The 22,033-nt window shown below is 58.6% G+C and overlaps 1 protein-coding gene across 1 annotated transcript in view; it reads left to right on the top strand.

The window, feature by feature from the left end:
• Positions 1 to 22,033, top strand: part of LOC137344767 (carbohydrate-responsive element-binding protein-like) — a 400,141-nt gene that overhangs the window by 39,653 nt on the left and 338,455 nt on the right. Inside the window, exon 2 of the mRNA XM_068007895.1 lies at positions 10,646 to 10,728. The gene's annotated coding sequence lies outside the window, so the exon portion shown is untranslated. The remainder of the gene's footprint in view (positions 1 to 10,645; positions 10,729 to 22,033) is intronic.

Consider the following 22,033-nt stretch of genomic DNA (forward strand, 5'->3'; position numbering starts at 1 on the left):
CTCCCCCCCACTCTCCCCGGCTCAGTGTTGGACTGGCCCGATTCTCCCCCCCACTCTCCCCGGCTCAGTGTTGGACTGGCCCGATTCTCCCCCCCACCCCCCGGCTCAGTGGTGGACTGGCCCGATTCTCCCCCCATCCCCGGCTCAGTGATGGACTGGCCCGATTCCCCCCCGGCTCAGTGATGGACTGGCCCGATTCTCCCCCCACCCCCGGCTCAGTGATGGACTGGCCCGATTCTTCCCACCCCCCCCCCCCCCGGCTCAGTGATGGACTGGCCCGATTCTCCCCCCCACTCTCCCCGGCTCAGTGATGGACTGGCCCGATTCTCACCCCATCCCCGGCTCAGTGATGGACTGATCCGATTCTTCCCCCCCATCCCTCCCCCCCCCGGCTCAGTGGTGGACTGGCCCGATTCCCCCCCCAACATGGCTCAGTGATGGACTGGCCGGATTCTCCCCCCACACCCCCCCCCCCACACCCCCCGGCTCAGTGATGGACTTGCCCGATTCTCCCCCCATCCCCGGCTCAGTGATGGACTGGCCCGATTCCCCCCCGGCTCAGTGATGGACTGGCCCGATTCTCCCCCCACCCCCGGCTCAGTGATGGACTGGCCCGATTCTTCCCCCCCCCCCCCCCCCCCCGGCTCAGTGATGGACTGGCCCGATTCTTTCCCCCCCCCCACCCTCCCCGGCTCAATGATGGACTGGCCCGATTCTCCCCCTACCCCCGGCTCAGTGATGGACTGGCCCGATTCACCCCCTCCCCCCCACCCCCACCCCGGCTCAGTGATGGACTGGCCCGATTCTCCCCCCACCCCCGGCTCAGTGATGGACTGGCCCGATTCTTCCCCCCTACCCCGGCTCAGTGATGGACTGGCCCGATTCTCCCGCCCCCCCTGGCTCAGTGATGGACTGGCCCGACTCTCCCCCCACCCCCGGCTCAGTGATGGACTGGCCCGATTCTCCCGCCCCCCCTGGCTCAGTGATGGACTGGCCCGATTCTCCCCCCCACTCTCCCCGGCTCAGTGTTGGACTGGCCCGATTCTCCCCCCCACTCTCCCCGGCTCAGTGTTGGACTGGCCCGATTCTCCCCCCCACCCCCCGGCTCAGTGGTGGACTGGCCCGATTCTCCCCCCATCCCCGGCTCAGTGATGGACTGGCCCGATTCCCCCCCGGCTCAGTGATGGACTGGCCCGATTCTCCCCCCACCCCCGGCTCAGTGATGGACTGGCCCGATTCTTCCCCCCCCCCCCCACCCCCCCCCACCCCGGCTCAGTGATGGACTGGCCCGACTCTCCCCCCCACTCTCCCCGGCTCAGTGATGGACTGGCCCGATTCTCCCCCCATCCCCGGCTCAGTGATGGACTGGCCCGATTCTTCCCCCCCATCCCTCCCCCCCCCGGCTCAGTGGTGGACTGGCCCGATTCCCCCCCCACCATGGCTCAGTGATGGACTGGCCGGATTCTTCCCCCACACCCCCCCCCACACCCCCCGGCTCAGTGATGGACTTGCCCGATTCTCCCCCCATCCCCGGCTCAGTGATGGACTGGCCCGATTCTTCCCCCCCCCCCCCCCCCCGGCTCAGTGATGGACTGGCCCGATTCTTCCCCCCCCCCACCCTCCCCGGCTCAATGATGGACTGGCCCGATTCTCCCCCTACCCCCGGCTCAGTGATGGACTGGTCCGATTCTTCCCCCCCGCCTCGGCTCAGTGATGGACTGGCCCGATTCTCCCCCCCACCCCCGGCTCAGTGATGGACTGGCCCGATTCTCCCCCCACCCCCGGCTCAGTGATGGACTGGCCCGATTCTCCCCCCACCCCCGGCTCAGTGATGGACTGGCCCGATTCTCCCGCCCCCCCCGGCTCAGTGTTGGACTGGCCCGATTCTCCCCCCCACTCTCCCCGGCTCAGTGTTGGTCTGGCCCGATTCTCCCCCCGCCCCCCCCGGCTCAGTGATGGACTGGCCCGATTCTCCCGCCCCCCCCGGCTCAGTGTTGGACTGGCCCGATTCTCCCCCCCACTCTCCCCGGCTCAGTGTTGGGCTGGCCCGATTCTCCCCCCCCGCCCCCCCCGGCTCAGTGATGGACTGGCCCGATTCTCCCCCCCACTCTCCCCGGCTCAGTGATGGACTGGCCCGATTCTCCCCCCCACTCTCCCCGGCTCAGTGATGGACTGGCCCGACTCTCCCCCCACCCCCGGCTCAGTGATGGACTGGCCCGATTCTCCCGCCCCCCCCGGCTCAGTGATGGACTGGCCCGATTCTCCCCCCCACTCTCCCCGGCTCAGTGTTGGACTGGCCCGATTCTCCCCCCCACTCTCCCCGGCTCAGTGTTGGACTGGCCCGATTCTCCCCCCCACCCCCCGGCTCAGTGGTGGACTGGCCCGATTCTCCCCCCATCCCCGGCTCAGTGATGGACTGGCCCGATTCCCCCCCGGCTCAGTGATGGACTGGCCCGATTCTCCCCCCACCCCCGGCTCAGTGATGGACTGGCCCGATTCTTCCCACCCCCCCCCCCCCCGGCTCAGTGATGGACTGGCCCGATTCTCCCCCCCACTCTCCCCGGCTCAGTGATGGACTGGCCCGATTCTCACCCCATCCCCGGCTCAGTGATGGACTGGCCCGATTCTTCCCCCCCATCCCTCCCCCCCCCGGCTCAGTGGTGGACTGGCCCGATTCCCCCCCCACCATGGCTCAGTGATGGACTGGCCGGATTCTCCCCCCACACCCCCCCCCCCACACCCCCCGGCTCAGTGATGGACTTGCCCGATTCTCCCCCCATCCCCGGCTCAGTGATGGACTGGCCCGATTCCCCCCCGGCTCAGTGATGGACTGGCCCGATTCTCCCCCCACCCCCGGCTCAGTGATGGACTGGCCCGATTCTTCCCCCCCCCCCCCCCCCCGGCTCAGTGATGGACTGGCCCGATTCTTTCCCCCCCCCCACCCTCCCCGGCTCAATGATGGACTGGCCCGATTCTCCCCCTACCCCCGGCTCAGTGATGGACTGGCCCGATTCACCCCCTCCCCCCCACCCCCACCCCGGCTCAGTGATGGACTGGCCCGATTCTCCCCCCACCCCCGGCTCAGTGATGGACTGGCCCGATTCTCCCGCCCCCCCCCGGCTCAGTGTTGGACTGGCCCGATTCTCCCCCCCACTCTCCCCGGCTCTGTGTTGGACTGGCCCGATTCTCCCCCCCGCCCCCCCCGGCTCAGTGATGGACTGGCCCGATTCTCCCCCCCCCCCCCCCCGGCTCAGTGATGGACTGGCCCGATTCTCCCCCCCCCCCCCCCCCCGGCTCAGTGATGGACTGGCCCGATTCTCCCCCCCCCCCCCCCCGGCTCAGTGTTGGACTGGCCCGATTCTCCCCCCCACTCTCCCCGGCTCAGTGTTGGTCTGGCCCGATTCTCCCCCCCGCCCCCCCCGGCTCAGTGATGGACTGGCCCGATTCTCCCGCCCCCCCACGGCTCAGTGTTGGTCTGGCGCGATTCTCCCCCCCCCGCCCCCCCCCCGGCTCAGTGTTGGACTGGCCCGATTCTCCCCCCCCCGCACCCCCCCGGCTCAGTGTTGGACTGGCCCGATTCTCCCCCCCCCCCCCCCCCCGGCTCAGTGATGGACTGGCCCGATTCTCCCGCCCCCCCCCGGCTCAGTGTTGGACTGGCCCGATTCTCCCCCCCACTCTCCCCGGCTCTGTGTTGGACTGGCCCGATTCTCCCCCCCCGCCCCCCCCGGCTCAGTGATGGACTGGCCCGATTCTCCCCCCCCCCCCCCCCCCCCCCCCCGGCTCAGTGTTGGACTGGCCTGATTCTCCCCCCCCCCCCGGCTCAGTGATGGACTGGCCCGATTCTCCCGCCCCCCCCCGGCTCAGTGTTGGACTGGCCCGATTCTCCCCCCCCCCCCCCGGCTCAGTGATGGACTGGCCCGATTCTCCCGCCCCCCCCCCGGCTCAGTGTTGGACTGGCCCGATTCTCCCCCCCACTCTCGCCGGCTCTGTGTTGGACTGGCCCGATTCTCCCCCCCCGCCCCCCCCGGCTCAGTGATGGACTGGCCCGATTCTCCCCCCCCCGGCTCAGTGATGGACTGGCCCGATTCTCCCCCCCCCCCCCCCCCCCCCCCGGCTCAGTGATGGACTGGCCCGATTCTCCCCCCCCCCCCCCCCCCCCGGCTCAGTGATGGACTGGCCCGATTCTCCCCCCCCCCCCCCCCCCCGGCTCAGTGTTGGACTGGCCCGATTCTCCCCCCCCCCCCCCCCGGCTCAGTGATGGACTGGCCCGATTCTCCCGCCCCCCCCCGGCTCAGTGTTGGACTGGCCCGATTCTCCCCCCCCCGGCTCAGTGTTGGACTGGCCCGATTCTCCCCCCCACTCTCCCCGGCTCTGTGTTGGACTGGCCCGATTCTCCCCCCCCCGCCCACCCCCGGCTCTGTGTTGGACTGGCCCGATTCTCCCCCCCCCGCCCCCCCCCGGCTCTGTGTTGGACTGGCCCGATTCTCCCCCCCCGCCCCCCCCGGCTCAGTGATGGACTGGCCCGATTCTCCCCCCCCCGCCCCCCCCCGGCTCAGTGATGGACTGGCCCGATTCTCCCCCCCCCCCCCCCCCCCCCCGGCCCAGTGATGGACTGGCCCGATTCTCCCCCCCCCCCCCCCCCCGGCTCAGTGATGGACTGGCCCGATTCTCCCCCCCCCCCCCCCCCCTCGGCTCAGTGTTGGACTGGCCCGATTCTCCCCCCCACTCTCCCCGGCTCAGTGTTGGTCTGGCCCGATTCTCCCCCCCGCCCCCCCCGGCTCAGTGATGGACTGGCCCGATTCTCCCGCCCCCCCCCGGCTCAGTGTTGGACTGGCCCGATTCTCCCCCCCACTCTCCCCGGCTCAGTGTTGGACTGGCCCGATTCTCCCCCCCCCCGCCCCCCCCGGCTCAGTGATGGACTGGCCCGATTCTCCCCCCCCGCCCCCCCCCGGCTCAGTGATGGACTGGCCCGATTCTCCCCCCCACTCTCCCCGGCTCAGTGATGGACTGGCCCGATTCTCCCCCCCCCGCCCCCCCCCGGCTCAGTGTTGGACTGGCCCGATTCTCCCCCCCCCCCCCCCGGCTCAGTGATGGACTGGCCCGATTCTCCCGCCCCCCCCCGGCTCAGTGTTGGACTGGCCCGATTCTCCCCCCCACTCTCCCCGGCTCTGTGTTGGACTGGCCCGATTCTCCCCCCCCCGCCCCCCCCGGCTCAGTGATGGACTGGCCCGATTCTCTCCCCCCCCCCCCCCCCCCGGCTCAGTGTTGGAGTGGCCGGATTCTCCCCCCCCCCCCCCCCCCGGCTCAGTGATGGACTGGCCCGATTCTCCCGCCCCCCCCCGGCTCAGTGTTGGACTGGCCCGATTCTCCCCCCCCCCCCCCGGCTCAGTGATGGACTGGCCCGATTCTCCCGCCCCCCCCCGCTCAGTGTTGGACTGGCCCGATTCTCCCCCCCACTCTCCCCGGCTCTGTGTTGGACTGCCCGATTCTCCCCCCCCCCCCCCCCCCCCCCCCGGCTCAGTGATGGACTGGCCCGATTCTCCCCCCCCCCCCCCCCCCCGGCTCAGTGATGGACTGGCCCGATTCTTCCCCCCCCCCCACCCCCCGGCTCAGTGTTGGACTGGCCCGATTCTCCCCCCCCCCCCCCGGCTCAGTGATGGACTGGCCCGATTCTTCCGCCCCCCCCCGGCTCAGTGTTGGACTGGCCCGATTCTCCCCCCCCCCCCCCCCCCCCGGCTCAGTGATGGACTGGCCCGATTCTCCCCCCCCCCCCCCCCCCCCCCCGGCTCAGTGATGGACTGGCCCGATTCTCCCCCCCACTCTCCCCGACTCTGTGTTGGACTGGCCCGATTCTCCCCCCCCGCCCCCCCCCGCTCAGTGATGGACTGGCCCGATTCTCCCCCCCCCGGCTCAGTGATGGACTGGCCCGATTCTCCCCCCCCCCCCCCGGCTCAGTGATGGACTGGCCCGATTCTCCCCCCCCCCCCCCCCCGGCTCAGTGATGGACTGGCCCGATTCTCCCCCCCCCCCCCCCCCCCGGCTCAGTGTTGGACTGGCCCGATTCTCCCCCCCCCCCCCCGGCTCAGTGATGGACTGGCCCGATTCTCCCGCCCCCCCCCGGCTCAGTGTTGGACTGGCCCGATTCTCCCCCCCCCCGGCTCAGTGTTGGACTGGCCCGATTCTCCCCCCCCCCCCCGGCTCAGTGATGGACTGGCCCGATTCTCCCCCCCCCCCCCGGCTCAGTGATGGACTGGCCCGATTCTCCCGCCCCCCCCCGGCTCAGTGTTGGACTGGCCCGATTCTCCCCCCCCCCGCCCCCCCCCCGGCTCAGTGTTGGACTGGCCCGATTCTCCCCCCCCCCCCCCGGCTCAGTGATGGACTGGCCCGATTCTCCCCCCCCCCCCCCCCCCGGCTCAGTGATGGACTGGCCCGATTCTCCCGCCCCCCCCCGGCTCAGTGTTGGACTGGCCCGATTCTCCCCCCCACTCTCCCCGGCTCAGTGTTGGACTGGCCCGATTCTCCCCCCCCCGCCCCCCCCGGCTCAGTGATGGACTGGCCCGATTCTCCCCCCCCGCCCCCCCCCGGCTCAGTGATGGACTGGCCCGATTCTCCCCCCCACTCTCCCCGGCTCAGTGATGGACTGGCCCGATTCTCCCCCCCCGCCCCCCCCCGGCTCAGTGTTGGACTGGCCCGATTCTCCCCCCCCCCCCCCCGGCTCAGTGATGGACTGGCCCGATTCTCCCGCCCCCCCCGGCTCAGTGTTGGACTGGCCCGATTCTCCCCCCCACTCTCCCCGGCTCTGTGTTGGACTGGCCCGATTCTCCCCCCCCCGCCCCGCCCGGCTCAGTGATGGACTGGCCCGATTCTCTCCCCCCCCCCCCCCCCCGGCTCAGTGTTGGAGTGGCCGGATTCTCCCCCCCCCCCCCGGCTCAGTGATGGACTGGCCCGATTCTCCCGCCCCCCCCCGGCTCAGTGTTGGACTGGCCCGATTCTCCCCCCCCCCCCCGGCTCAGTGATGGACTGGCCCGATTCTCCCGCCCCCCCCCGGCTCAGTGTTGGACTGGCCCGATTCTCCCCCCCACTCTCCCCGGCTCTGTGTTGGACTGGCCCGATTCTCCCCCCCCCCCCCCCCCCCCGGCTCAGTGATGGACTGGCCCGATTCTCCCCCCCCCCCCCCCCGGCTCAGTGATGGACTGGCCCGATTCTTCCCCCCCCCCCACCACCCGGCTCAGTGTTGGACTGGCCCGATTCTCCCCCCCCCCCCGGCTCAGTGATGGACTGGCCCGATTCTCCCGCTCCCCCCCGGCTCAGTGTTGGACTGGCCCGATTCTCCCCCCCCCCCCCCCCCCCCCGGCTCAGTGATGGACTGGCCCGATTCTCCCCCCCCCCCCCCCCGGCTCAGTGATGGACTGGCCCGATTCTCCCCCTCCCGCCCCCCCCCGGCTCTGTGTTGGACTGGCCCGATTCTCCCCCCCCCCGGCTCAGTGATGGACTGGCCCGATTCTCCCCCCCCCCCCCCCCCCCGGCTCAGTGATGGACTGGCCCGATTCTCCCCCCCCCCCCCCCCCCCCCGGCTCAGTGTTGGACTGGCCCGATTCTCCCCCCCCCCCCCCGGCTCAGTGATGGACTGGCCCGATTCTCCCGCCCCCCCCCGGCTCAGTGTTGGACTGGCCCGATTCTCCCCCCCCCGGCTCAGTGTTGGACTGGCCCGATTCTCCCCCCCCCCCCCCGGCTCAGTGATGGACTGGCCCGATTCCCCCCCCCCCCCCCGGCTCAGTGATGGACTGGCCCGATTCTCCCGCCCCCCCCCGGCTCAGTGTTGGACTGGCCCGATTCTCCCCCCCCCCGCCCCCCCCCCGGCTCAGTGTTGGACTGGCCCGATTCTCCCCCCCCCCCCCCGGCTCAGTGATGGACTGGCCCGATTCTCCCCCCCCCCCCCCCGGCTCAGTGATGGACTGGCCCGATTCTCCCGCCCCCCCCCGGCTCAGTGTTGGACTGGCCCGATTCTCCCCCCCACTCTCCCCGGCTCTGTGTTGGACTGGCCCGATTCTCCCCCCCCCCGCCCCCCCCGGCTCTGTGTTGGACTGGCCCGATTCTCCCCCCCCCGCCCCCCCCCGGCTCTGTGTTGGACTGGCCCGATTCTCCCCCCCCGCCCCCCCCGGCTCAGTGATGGACTGGCCCGATTCTCCCCCCCCCGCCCCCCCCCGGCTCAGTGATGGACTGGCCCGATTCTCCCCCCCCCCCCCCCCCCCGGCTCAGTGATGGACTGGCCCGATTCTCCCCCCCCCCCCCCCCCGGCTCAGTGATGGACTGGCCCGATTCTCCCCCCCCCCCCCCCCCCCGGCTCAGTGTTGGACTGGCCCGATTCTCCCCCCCACTCTCCCCGGCTCAGTGTTGGTCTGGCCCGATTCTCCCCCCCGCCCCCCCCGGCTCAGTGATGGACTGGCCCGATTCTCCCGCCCCCCCCCGGCTCAGTGTTGGACTGGCCCGATTCTCCCCCCCACTCTCCCCGGCTCAGTGTTGGACTGGCCCGATTCTCCCCCCCCCTCCCCCCCCGGCTCAGTGATGGACTGGCCCGATTCTCCCCCCCCCGCCCCCCCCCGGCTCAGTGATGGACTGGCCCGATTCTCCCCCCCACTCTCCCCGGCTCAGTGATGGACTGGCCCGATTCTCCCCCCCCGCCCCCCCCCGGCTCAGTGTTGGACTGGCCCGATTCTCCCCCCCCCCCCCCCCGGCTCAGTGATGGACTGGCCCGATTCTCCCGCCCCCCCCCCCCCCCCGGCTCAGTGATGGACTGGCCCGATTCTTCCCCCCCCCCCCACCCCCCGGCTCAGTGTTGGACTGGCCCGATTCTCCCCCCCCCCCCCCGGCTCAGTGATGGACTGGCCCGATTCTCCCGCCCCCCCCCGGCTCAGTGTTGGACTGGCCCGATTCTCCCCCCCCCCCCCCCCCCGGCTCAGTGATGGACTGGCCCGATTCTCCCCCCCCCCCCCCCCCGGCTCAGTGATGGACTGGCCCGATTCTCCCCCCCCCGCCCCCCCCCGGCTCTGTGTTGGACTGGCCCGATTCTCCCCCCCCCCGGCTCAGTGATGGACTGGCCCGATTCTCCCCCCCCCGCCCCCCCCCGGCTCTGTGTTGGACTGGCCCGATTCTCCCCCCCCCCGGCTCTGTGATGGACTCAGCATGGATACAAAATTGGCTCGGGGACAGAAAGCAGAGAGTAGTGACGAACAGTTGTTTTTCAGACTGGAGGGAAGTATACAGTGGTGTTCCCCAGGGGTCAGTATTAGGACCACTGCTCTTTTAGATATATATTAATGACCTGGACTTGGGTATAGAGGCTATAATTTCACAGTTTGCAGATGACACAAAACTCGGAAATGTGGTAAACAATGTGGAGGATAGTAACAGACTTCAGGAGGACAGAGACAGACTGGTGAAATGGGCAGACACATGGCAGATGGAATTTAACACAGTGAAGTGTGAAGTGATTCATTTTGGAAGGAGAGGCTGAAACCTTTAGGCCTCAGCTGGAGTATTGTGTCCAGTTCTGGGCACCGCACTTTAGGAAGGATGTCAAGGCCTTGGAGAGGGTGCAGAGGAGATTTACTAGAATGGTACCAGGGATGAGGGACTTCAGTTATGTGGAGAGACTGGAGAAGCTGGGATTGTTCTCCTTAGAGCAGAGAAGGTTAAGGGGAGATTTAATGGAGATATTCAAAATCATGAAGGATTTTGATGGAGTAAATAAAGAGAAACTGTTTCCAGTGGCAGGAGGGTCGATAACCAGAGGACACAGGTGTGGAGATGCCGGTGATGGACTGGGGTTGACAATTTTAAACAATTTTACAACACCAAGTTATAGTCCAGCAATTTTATTTTAAATTCACAAGCTTTCGGAGGCTACCTCCTTCCTCAGAACAACATTCACCTGAGGAAGGAGGAAGCCTCCGAAAGCTTGTGAATTTAAAATAAAATTGCTGGACTATAACTTGGTGTTGTAAAATTGTTTACAATAGAGGACACAGATTTAAGGTAATTAGCAAAAGAGCTGGGGGGAGATGAGGAGACGCTTTTTTACGCAGCGAGTTGTTCTGATCTGGAATGCACTGCCTGAAAGGGCGGTGGAAGCAGATTCAATAGTAACTTTCAAAAGGGAATTGGATAAATACTTGAAAGAGAAAAATTTGCAGGGCTGTGGGGAAAGGGCAGGGGAGTGGGACTAATTAGACAGCTCTTTCAAAGAGCCAGCACAGAGCCTCAAGGCCTCCTCCTGTGCTGTATGATTCTATATTTCCAACTCTGTAAACTTACTTGGAATGTGCTGGAATTAATGTGAAAGCTATGGATTTTTCCCTCTCTCCTCTTTGTTTTCCTTGCCCATATATTTACATGGTTGCCTCAGTAACAATAGTCACTGCACTCCAAACTAGTTCATTCTCTGTGTGTTGTTTGAGAGAATTGATGATGCACTGTATAAACACAAGTCAAGCCCTTATTTTTGTAAGCAGGTTTTATCTATCTTGGGAACATTGATTCGGTCTTTTTCCAATGATTGTTCAAACATTGTTGTGTTGGAGATAAATTCAATTATTAGATCAAATTAATATTTCTGCAGAACTGATTTTTTTTGTACTTCTCATAGATGTCGAGAAGAGGAAGAATCCTGTGTGTGGATTTATCACTCCATTGGAAGGGACTGAGGCCAATGAACACCATAAACCAGAGGTCAGTTGGACTTCTATCTTCTTTTCCTTCTAACAGTTTGACTAACGTCAGTAATGAGTAAAATGATGGAAACCATTTTAAGGTATAGACTGTATATCTATTTCTTAATAAGAAACTGTGAGCATGTCTCCCATCCTGCAAACCCTTGGGGGACAGATATAGGCTAGTATCTCTCAGGGCTTTCAGGACCATGCGGTCGGCCTTCCTGCTGATCAGTGGCCTGCCAGAACCAGGTCCCAGTACCTGTAGTAAGGCAGGATATAACTCACATGGTGCTGTGGTCTCTCAGGAGAGCAGCACATTGTAAGCCCTCTTGTCAGCCCCCCTCAGATGCCTTCATATATGGCATGAAAGGCTAGGCTCACAACAGAAACACAGCCGGCAGCAGATGCATCTCAGGGATGATTTCCAATGAGACCCGGACCTCCTCAGTCCAAAGAGATTCCAAGTCCTCACTTAAACATATGAAACATACAAAAATGGCAAGCAGGAAAAGACCAACTGGCTCATCAAACCTCCCCCTCACTTGCAGCCACCAACTTCTGGTGACCCTAGACCTCAGGAAGCACCTAGAAGGAGCATTAGATTAGGTGATAGCAAGTCACGTAGGACCACTCAAAGGAAGCACAGTGTGAGAAAATGGTCTCCGTTTCACCACATTTTCCATCAGCAACAACAATAACAACTTGCCCAGGTATGTCCTGTCCACAAAAAGCAGGACAAATCCAATCCGGCCAATTACCGCCCCATCAGTCTACTCTCAATCATCAGCAAAGTGATGGAAGGTGTCGTTGACAGTGCTATCAAGCGGCACTTACTCACCAACAACCTGCTCACCGATGCTCAGTTTGGGTTCCGCCAGGACCACTCGGCTCCAGACCTCATTACAGCCTTGGTCCAAACATGGACAAAAGAGCTGAATTCCAGAAGTGAGGTGAGAGTGACTGCCCTTGACATCAAGGCAGCATTTGACCGAGTGTGGCACCAAGGAGCCCGAGTAAAATAGAAGTCAATGGGAATCAGGGGGAAAACTCTCCAGTGGCTGGATTCATACCTAGCACAAAGGAAGATGGTAGTGGTTATTGGAGGCCAATCATCTCAGCCCCAGGACGTTGCTGCAGGAGTTCCTCAGGGCAGTGTCCTAGGCCCAACCATCTTCAGCTGCTTCATCAATGACCTTCCTTCCATCATCGGGTCAGAAATGGGGATGTTCGCTGATGATTGCACAGTGTTCAGTTGCATTCGCAACCCCTCAAATAATGAAGCAGTCTGAGCCCGCATGCAGCAAGACCTGGACAACATCCAGGCTTGGGCTCGTAAGTGGCAAGTAACATTCGCGCCAGACAAGTGCCAGGCAATGACCATCTCCAACAAGAGAGAGTCTAACCACCTCCCCTTGACATTCAGCGGCATTACCATCGCCGAATCCCCCACCATCAACATCCTGGGGGGTCACCATTGACCAGAAACTTAACTGGACCAGCCATATAAATACTGTGGCTATGAGAGCAGGTCAGAGGCTGGGTATTCTGCGGCGAGTGACTCACCTCCTGACTCCCCAAAGCCTTTCCACCATCTACAAGGCACAAGTCAGGAGTGTGATGGAATACTCTCCACTTGCCTGGATGAGTGCAGCTCCAACAACACTCAAGAAGCTCGACACCATCCAAGATAAAGCAGCCCGCTGGATTGGCACCCCATCCACCACCCTAAACATTCACTCCCTTCACCACCGGCGCACTGTGGCTGCAGTGTGTACCATCCACAGGATGCACTGCAGCAACTCGCCAAGGCTTCTTCGACAGCACCTCCCAAACCCGCGACCTCTACCACCTAGAAGGACAAGAGCAGCAGGCACATGGGAACAACACCACCTGCACGTTCCCCTCCAAGTCACACACCATCCCGACTTGGAAATATATCGCCGTTCCTTCATCGTCGCTGGGTCAAAATCCTGGAACTCCCTTCCTAACCGAACTGTGGGAGAACCTTCACCACACGGACTGCAGCGGTTCAAGAAGGCGGCTCACCACCACCTTCTCAAGGGCAATTAGGGATGGGCAATAAATGCCGGCCTCGCCAGCGACGCCCACATCCCGTGAACGAATAAAAGAAAAAATTCATATAGCGCCTTTAGTGTAGTAAAACGTCCCAAGGCACTTCACAGGAGCATTATCAAACAAAATTTGAAACAGAGGCACATAAATCGATATTAGGACAGGCTTGGTCAGTGAAGTAGGTTTTAAGGAGCATCTTAAAGGAAGAGAGAGAGGTGGAGAGGTCGAGGGAGGTGATGGTGAGTTACAGCTGGGTGTTGTCAGTGTACATGTGGAACCTGACATTGTGATTTCAGATGATGTCGCCAAGGGGCAGCATGTAGATGAGAAATAGGAGGGGGTCAAGGATTGATCCCGGGGGACTCCAGAGGTAACGGTGCAGGAGTGGGAAAAAAAAGCCATTGCAGGAGATTGTCTGTCTACGACTGGATCGGTAAGAGTGGAACCAGGCGAGGGCAGTCCCACCCAGCCGGACAATGGAGGAGAGGCGATGGAGGAGGATGGTGTGGTCAAACATGTCAGGGGCTGTAGACAGGTGGTGAAGGATCGCATACTAGAGCCTGGTCTTCAGTTACTTCCAAGCCTTTATTCACAGAGATCCGCATTACCCACAGGTAAGGATGGGCGATAAATGCCGGCCTCGCCAGTGACGCCCACATCCCATGAACGAATAAAAAAAAAACAGTACACCCTAGATAAACGCTCATACAAATGGATACGAGAGAGTCCCCAAGTGATATACACCACCTGAATACAATTAACACTAATTGAAATAAATCACCTGGATACAATTAACAGATTCCCTTCTCTCATTAAATTAAAAATATTAAACTTTATATATACAATACAACAAAAATTTCAAAAATCAAAAACTTCCATATTCTGTCCAATTGATACTATTCAAAGCATTACATTGTGAGGTGACCCTTCTCCAGGACCCCGAATAAATTCTTTGTACATGTATTTCTTTTCTCTCCAGCATTTGTTTCAAGCCAGCAAGGTCAATCTGCAATCTTTTCTCACTCATTTTTCACAGATTGTACATTATCCCAGAATGAACGATTGTCTACATAACATTCACTGGGTATACTATCTTCAGTACTCCCATTGTACAGGATGTCACTCAAAATATTTGCCAAATAGAATCCCATATCCGCTGCGTCGACGAGAGCCAGTGTTTCAGCAGGCACAGTGCTTTTAATAACCCTTTTTGTATTCTTAGCTTCAGGACATTTCCCATTCTCACCCATAAGAAACCAGCTGCTCTAGAATCCCCATCAGGAAGATTAGCATGTGAAACATCGCTAAAGATAACTAGCTTCTTTTACTTTGGGTCATCTAAGGATGGGAACTTAGGTACACATTTATCTATATTTAATTTTCATAATGTTTATTTGCCCTTAAAACATTCTCTACTATGGGATGTTTCATTGAAGTACTTAACTCCAACACATCAAAACTAGCATCTGGTCTAGTCTAAGCGCACAACCAGTTCAACTGACCAATCAAGCTTCGTAATTGCTCTGTCTCTTTAGCTATAACTTGCAAGGAACATAAAAGTGGACTGTAAAAGCTTCTACAAGTATGTAAAAAGAAAAAGATTAGTGAAGACAAATGTAGGTCCCTTACAGTCAGAAATGGGAGAATTTATAACGGGGAACAGGGAAATGGCAGAGCAATTAAACAAATACTTTGGTTCTGTCTTCACGGAAGAGGACACAAATAACTTCCCAGAAATGCTAGGGAACCAAGGAACTAGTGAGAAGGAGGAATTAAAGGAAATTAGTATTAGTAAAAAAAATAGTGCTGGAGAAATTAATGGGACTGAAAGCCGATAAATCCCCAGGGCCTGATAATCTGCATCCCAGAGTACTAAAAGAGGTAGCCATGGAAATAGTGGATGCATTAGTTGTCATCTTCCAAAATTCTATAGATAATGGAACAGTTCCTGCAGATTGGAGGGTGGCAAATGTAACCCCACTATTTAAAAAAGGAGGGAGAGAGAAAACAGGGAACTACAGACCGGTTGGCCTGACATCAGTCGTTGGAAAATGCTAGAGTCTATTATAAAAGATATCATAACAGGACACTTAGAAAATATCAACGGGATTAGACAAAGTCAACGTGGATTTATGAAAGGGAAATCGTGTTTGACAAACCTACTGGAGTTTTTTGAGGATGTTACTGGTAGAATAGATAAGGGGGAGCCAGTGGATGTGGTTTATTTGGATTTTCAGAAGGCCTTTGATAAAGTCCCACATAAGAGGTTAGTGTGCAAAATTAAAGCACATGGGATTGGTGGTAATATACTGGCATGGATTGAGAATTGACAGAGTAGGAATTTTCAGAGTGGCGGTTGGTGACGAGTGGGGTACCGCAGGGATCAGTGCTTGGGCCCCAGCTATTCACAATATATATCAGTGATTTCGATGAGGGAATCAAATGTAATATCTCCAAGTTTGCTGATGACACAAAACTAGGTGAGATCGTGAGTTGTGAGGAGGATGCAAAGAGGCTTCAAGGTGATTTAGACAAGTTGAGTGAGTGGGCAAATACATGGCAGATGCAGTATAATGTGGATAAATGTGAAGTTATCCACTTTGGAAGGAAAAACAGAAAGGCAGAATATTATCTAATTGGTGATAGATTGGGAAATGTTGATGTACAAAGGGACCTGGGTGTCCTTGTACACCAGTCACTGAAAGCAAACATGCAGATGCAGCAAGCAGTTAGGAAGGCAAATGGTATGTCGGCCTTCATTGCAAGAGAATTTGAGTACAGGAGTAGGGATGTCTTACTGCAGTTATACAGGGCCTTGATGAGACCAGGAGTATTGTGTGCAGTTTTGGTCTCCTTACCTAAGAAAGGATATACTTGCCATAGAGGGAGTGCAGCAAAGGTTCACCAGACTGATTCCTGGGATGGCAGGACTGTCGTATGAGAAGAGATTGAGTCGACTCGGCCTGTATTCACTAGAGTTTAGAAGAATGAGAGGTGATCTCATTGAAACATATAAAATTCTGACAGGGCTAGACAGACTGGATGCAGGGAGGATGTTTCCCCTGGCTGGGTGGTCCAGAACGAGGGGTCACAGTCTCAGGATATGGGGTAGGACATTTAGGACTGAGATGAGGAGAAATTTCTTCACTCAGAGGGTGGTGAACCTGTGGAATTCTCTACCACAGAAGGCTGTGGAGGCCAAGTCACTGAATATATTTAAGAAGGAGCTAGATAGATTTCTAGACACAGAAGGCATTAAGGGGTATGGGGAGAGAGCGGGAATATGGTATTGAGCTAGAGGATCAGCCATGATCATATTGAAGGGCCGAATGGCCTACTCCTGCTCCTATTTTCTATGTTTCTATGTAACACTACCTTTCTGTGATGACCTTGTACGATTCACTGGGATGGGAGTAACACTCTCTAAATAGGACTGTTGATTTAAAGTTATACCAGACCCACTCTGCTTAATATCTAAACCAATATATTTAAAAGCTCCACAGGCCTGACTCCCAATTTCAGATTCTACTCTAATCTAATTAATGACGAATTTCTCAAATTCTGCAGTACCTCCCCATAAGAAATCATCAACATGCATCATGAAGATGCCTGAATGTTTTCGGTTAAATAAAACACTGTGGGATCTGCTTTTAGTTGAACACAACCTATTTTCAGCAAAACAGATCTCACCGAAAAATACCCAGGAAGCATCATTCAGGCCATCGACGCATTTGTTTAGTTTCTATAGTTTTCCTTCCAAATCTGCTGCCTCTTTAGACTATTTCAGAAACACTCCTAACTGAAAAGTATCGCCCTGCAGAAAAGCAGCTTTTATGTCAATTGACCTGCACTCCCATGAAAACGTTGCCAAAAGAGCCAAAAAGGTTTTTAAGATTACCTTTCCAGCAGTGGGAGAATCCACTCGAACATCTGTATCACCCAGTTTCTCTTCAAAATCCCTAGCTAGCAACCTTGCTTTAGCCTTAAGTCCCATCTGCAAGGACTTTTTCAGTACAAATGCGACAAAGCTGGTTGACTCTTATCTGTTACCTCAGAATAAATTCCAAATTCTTTCCAACTATCTAACTCCCCTTGTTTTGCCTCTCGTTTATCCTCAAGTTTATTGGCAGTCACCAAAACTTCACGATCATGAGGACTTCTGCTTCTAGTTCTGTGATGTGACTGTTCTGTGATCTTTGTTTCATTGTCGGACGCAGTCAAGCTACGTCTTCTACTTCTATGTCTGTCGGGACTATGACTGTGAGATCTCCCTCTTTCATCTCTAATTCGTGATCGTTTTCTGACATGAGATTCACTTCCAGACTCCCTATCACTACTTGTACTCCGCTTTCATACTCTCCACTCTTTTACCCCATTCTGCCAGTCCATGGCCATCATCCTGAACATTCAACCAAAATTTAAACCTACCAGTAGCTTTGCCTGCACGTCCCGAAATTGTTGCATCCCTCCATTCATTAGTCCCCTCTGGAACATATGTCGCCCGTGTCCCCACTTTGGGTAATTGTTCTGTGGATGTGATCGCTCTGTCATGTGTTTCTTCATCACTCACATTACCACTGACCAGCCCTTGATCTACCTCAGTCCTTATCAAAAAAATCATGAACATCTGAGGCACAAGGTGCCTTGTTTACTTCTATCAACTGCTCAGAGTCCAAGATTTTATAATTAATTTCAATTAATCGTGAAGAATGAACCGTAACAATTTGATTGCCGTGTTGGACAAGTGCTGACTTACCATCACAACCTATTACCTTACCAGGGCCTTTCCATTCCCTGTGATCCTCTCTTTTATAGTACACCAAATCTCCTGAATTGACCTCTGTCTCAGATGGTCTAATTCGATGCCTCAGTGCTCTACGAATTTTCTCTCATACCTCAGCTTTGATAAAAGCCAGTCTCCCTGCATGCATTGCATTTAAATGCTCAGAGAAAATGGCACTAATTGTAGTACCTTCAAGAGCAGGAGGATTATCACAAAGAGCAGAAGGTAATTTTTACTCAGCAAGTAGTTATGATCTGGATTGTGCTGCCTGAAAGTGTTAGATACAATCTTTCAGGAATTGTGCTGTTGGACTGGAAAATTGCTAATGTCACTCCATTATTCAAGAAGGGTGGGAGATAGCAACCAGGTAACTACAGGCCTGTCAGTTTAATGTCATTTGTGGGGAAGCTATTAGAATCTGTTATTAGGAACAGAGTGACTGAGCGCTTGAACAAATATGAGCTGATCAGAGAGACCCAGCATTGATTTGTAAAAGGTAAGTCATGTCTGACTAATCTCGTTGAATTTTTTGAGGAGGTCACTAATGTGGTAGATAAGGGAGTGTCTATGGATGTTGTCTATATGGACTTTCAGAAGTCATTTGATAAGGTTCTACCAAAAAGACTGTTGGCAAAAATTAGAGTGCATGGAATTGGAGGTAGCCTTTTGACTTGGTTGGGAGTTGGTTGGGAGGTAGGAGACAGAGAGAGGGGATCAAGGGTATGTGGTCAGATTGGCAGAATGTGACTAATTCTGGGGCCTCAACTTTTCACTATATTTATTAATAACTTGGATGAAGGAATAGAGAGTTGTTTATGCAAGTTTGTAGATGACACTAAGTTAGGAGGGATAGTAAGTAGTGTAGATGGGAGCAGGAAGTTACAAAGGGACATTGATAGATTCAGTGAGTGGGCAAAACTGTGGCAAATGGAGTTCAATGTGGGGAAGTGTGAGGTCATCCACTTTGGACCTCAGACAGATAAATCTTTCCCTGGCTCTGTACTTGCTTAAAAACTTTAACTCTTTAACATCTTCCAGTTCTGACGAAAGGTCTTCGACCTGAAACCTTAACTCTGTCTCTTTCTCCACAGATGCTGCCTGACTTGCTGAGCATTTCCAGCATTTTCTGTTTATATTTCAATCTATCTCCTTATCTTAGAGATTTTTAAATTTTGATCATTGCTCCAGTTTAGAACATTAAAATATCACGAGTAACAACAGCTTGAGTTTGTATTGTGCTTTTAACATGAGAAATGTCCCAGTGCAGTTCACTGGTGGGTGTACGAGAGAGATTAGGAGAGGTGATGAGCTTGGTGGAAGACATCAATTTTGAGAAGTTTTTTAAAGGTGGAGAGAGATAGATGGTGTGGCAGAGAGATCCAGGGAGGCTCTACCATCAGTGGTGGGACAAGGGGTGAACAAAAGCCTGGAATCAGAGGAATAGAGCATTCGGGAGGGGGTCATAGCGTAGGGCGGGGTAGGGCCATGGACTGATTTATAGACCTGGATGAAGATTTTAAAAATGAATGCATTGGGGTCAGAGAGCTAGTGAAGGCGCCAGAGGATGGAGATGATGGATGAACAGGATTTAGTGTGGACAGGACATGAGCAGCAGAATTTTGGACAAATTAGAGTTTTTGAAGGGAAGAACATGGTAAGCCAACAAGAAGAGCTTTAGAATAGTGGAGCATTGTCACCCCTGAGTCAGAAGGTTGTGAGCTCAAGTCCCACTCCAGGGGCCTGATACATAATCCAGGCTAACACTTCGGTGTAGTACTGAGGGAGTGCTGCACTGTCAGAGGTGCTGTCTTTTGGATGAGACGTTAAACCGAGGTCTTGTTTGCCCTCTCAGGTGGATGTAAAAGATCCCATGGCACCATTAGAAGAAGAGCAGGGGAGTTCTCCCAGTGTTTTGGCTAATATTTATCCCTCAACCAACATCACTAAACTGATAATCTGGTCATTACCTCATTGCTGTTTGTGGAACCTTGCTGTGCAAAAATCGACTGCCGCGTTTCCCTATTTTACAACAGTGAATGCACTTCAAAAGTACTTCACTGGCTGTAAAGTGTTTTGGGAGGTCATGAGGTTATGAAAGGTGTTGTATAAATGCAAGAGAAGAATATCTAAGAGGAGGTTAATCCTGAAGTGGTTATGAGCGAGATGAGTGATTAGATAAAAGGAAAATTATAGATAGGTTAAATCCCAGGTATTGTGTTATGTCCCTCAAGCTATTCATCTCCAGATTCTGTTTCCCTTTACTGCTTTACATTGTGCTGATGGTTTAAGGGCGTTTGCCATTAAAACTTTCAGATCCATGTCCTGTGTCATTTCCTGCCGATTGTTTCTATTTATTTTGTCCCCTTACTGTTTGTGTCTCTTCTTAGCTTCATGACTTTGCATTTCTCTACATTTAACAACATCTCCCAGTTTTTGGCCCAAACCCCCCAACCTATCCAGATTCCTCCAGATTCTCGACTGGCTCACTCATTCCTTACTAGTTACTAGCTATCCCAATTTGGTATCATTGGCTCCTTCATCTGGACTACTACCATAGATTGAGAGTAATGGCCCCAGGGGTCCGGTGACTGCGGCCCCCCAGGGTCACCGCGGTGACTGTGGTGCCCAGGGGTCCGGTGACTGCGGCCCCCCGGGGTCCGGTGACTGCGGCCCAGGGTCCGGTGACTGCGGTGCCCGGGGTCCGGTGACTGCGGCCGCCCGGGGTCCGGTGACTGCGGCCCCCCGGGGTCCGGTGACTGCGGCCCCCCGGGGTCCGGTGACTGCGGCCCCCCGGGGTCCGGTGACTGCGGCCCCCCGGGGTCCGGTGACTGCGGCCCCCCGGGGTCCGGTGACTGCGGCCCCCCGGGGTCCGGTGACTGCGGCCCCCCGGGGTCCGGTGACTGCGGCCCCCCGGGGTCCGGTGACTGCGGCCCCCCGGGGTCCGGTGACTGCGGGGCCCGGGGTCCGGTGACTGCGGCGCCCGGGGTCCGGTGACTGCGGCGCCCGGGGTCCGGTGACTGCGGCCCCCCGGGGTCCGGTGACTGCGGGGCCCAGGGTCCGGTGACTGCGGCCCCCCGGGGTCCGGTGACTGCGGGGCCCCCGGGGTCCGGTGACTGCGGCCCCCGGGGTCCGGTGACTGCGGGGCCCAGGGTCCGGTGACTGCGGCCCCCCGGGGTCCGGTGACTGCGTCCCCCCGGGGTCCGGTGACTGCGGGGCCCAGGGTCCGGTGACTGCGGCCCCCCAGGGTCCGGTGACTGCGGGGCCCCAGGGTCCGGTGACTGCGACCCCCCGGGGTCCGGTGACTGCGGCCCCCCAGGGTCCGGTGACTGCGGGGCCCAGGGGTCCGGTGACTGCGGCCCCCCGGGGTCCGGTGACTGCGGGGCCCAGGGTCCGGTGACTGCGGCCCCCCGGGGTCCGGTGACTGCGTCCCCCCGGGGTCCGGTGACTGCGGGGCCCAGGGTCCGGTGACTGCGGCCCCCCAGGGTCCGGTGACTGCGGGGCCCCAGGGTCCGGTGACTGCGACCCCCCGGGGTCCGGTGACTGCGGCCCCCCGGGGTCCGGTGACTGCGGGGCCCAGGGGTCCGGTGACTGCGGCCCCCCGGGGTCCGGTGACTGCGGCCCCCCGTGGTCCGGTGACTGCGGTGCCCAGGGTCCGGTGACTGCGGCCCCCGGGGTCCGGTGACTGCGGCCCCCAGGGTCCGGTGACTGCGGCCCCCGGGGTCCGGTGACTGCGGTGCCCAGGGTCCGGTGACTGCGGCCCCCCAGGGTCCGGTGACTGCGGCGCCCCAGGGTCCGGTGACTGCGGCGCCCCAGGGTCCGGTGACTGCGGGGCCCCAGGGTCCGGTGACTGCGACCCCCCGGGGTCCGGTGACTGCGACCCCCCGGGGTCCGGTGACTGCGGCCCCCCGGGGTCCGGTGACTGCGGCGCCCAGGGGTCCGGTGACTGCGGCCCCCCGGGGTCCGGTGACTGCGGCCCCCCGGGGTCCGGTGACTGCGGGGCCCCCGGGGTCCGGTGACTGCGGCCCCCCGGGGTCCGGTGACTGCGGCCCCCCGGGGTCCGGTGACTGCGGCCCCCCGGGGTCCGGTGACTGCGGCCCCCCGGGGTCCGGTGACTGCGGCCCCCCGGGGTCCGGTGACTGCGGCCCCCCGGGGTCCGGTGACTGCGGCCCCCCGGGGTCCGGTGACTGCGGCCCCCCGGGGTCCGGTGACTGCGGCCCCCCGGGGTCCGGTGACTGCGGCCCCCCGGGGTCCGGTGACTGCGGCCCCCCGGGGTCCGGTGACTGCGGCCCCCCGGGGTCCGGTGACTGCGGCCCCCCGGGGTCCGGTGACTGCGGCCCCCCGGGGTCCGGTGACTGCGGCCCCCCGGGGTCCGGTGACTGCGGGGCCCCGGGGTCCGGTGACTGCGGCCCCCCGGGGTCCGGTGACTGCGGCCCCCCGGGGTCCGGTGACTGCGGCCGCCCAGGGT

The sequence above is a fragment of the Heptranchias perlo genome, chromosome 28, assembly GCF_035084215.1.
Source record: "Heptranchias perlo isolate sHepPer1 chromosome 28, sHepPer1.hap1, whole genome shotgun sequence".
Taxonomy (NCBI): Eukaryota; Metazoa; Chordata; class Chondrichthyes; order Hexanchiformes; family Hexanchidae; genus Heptranchias; species Heptranchias perlo.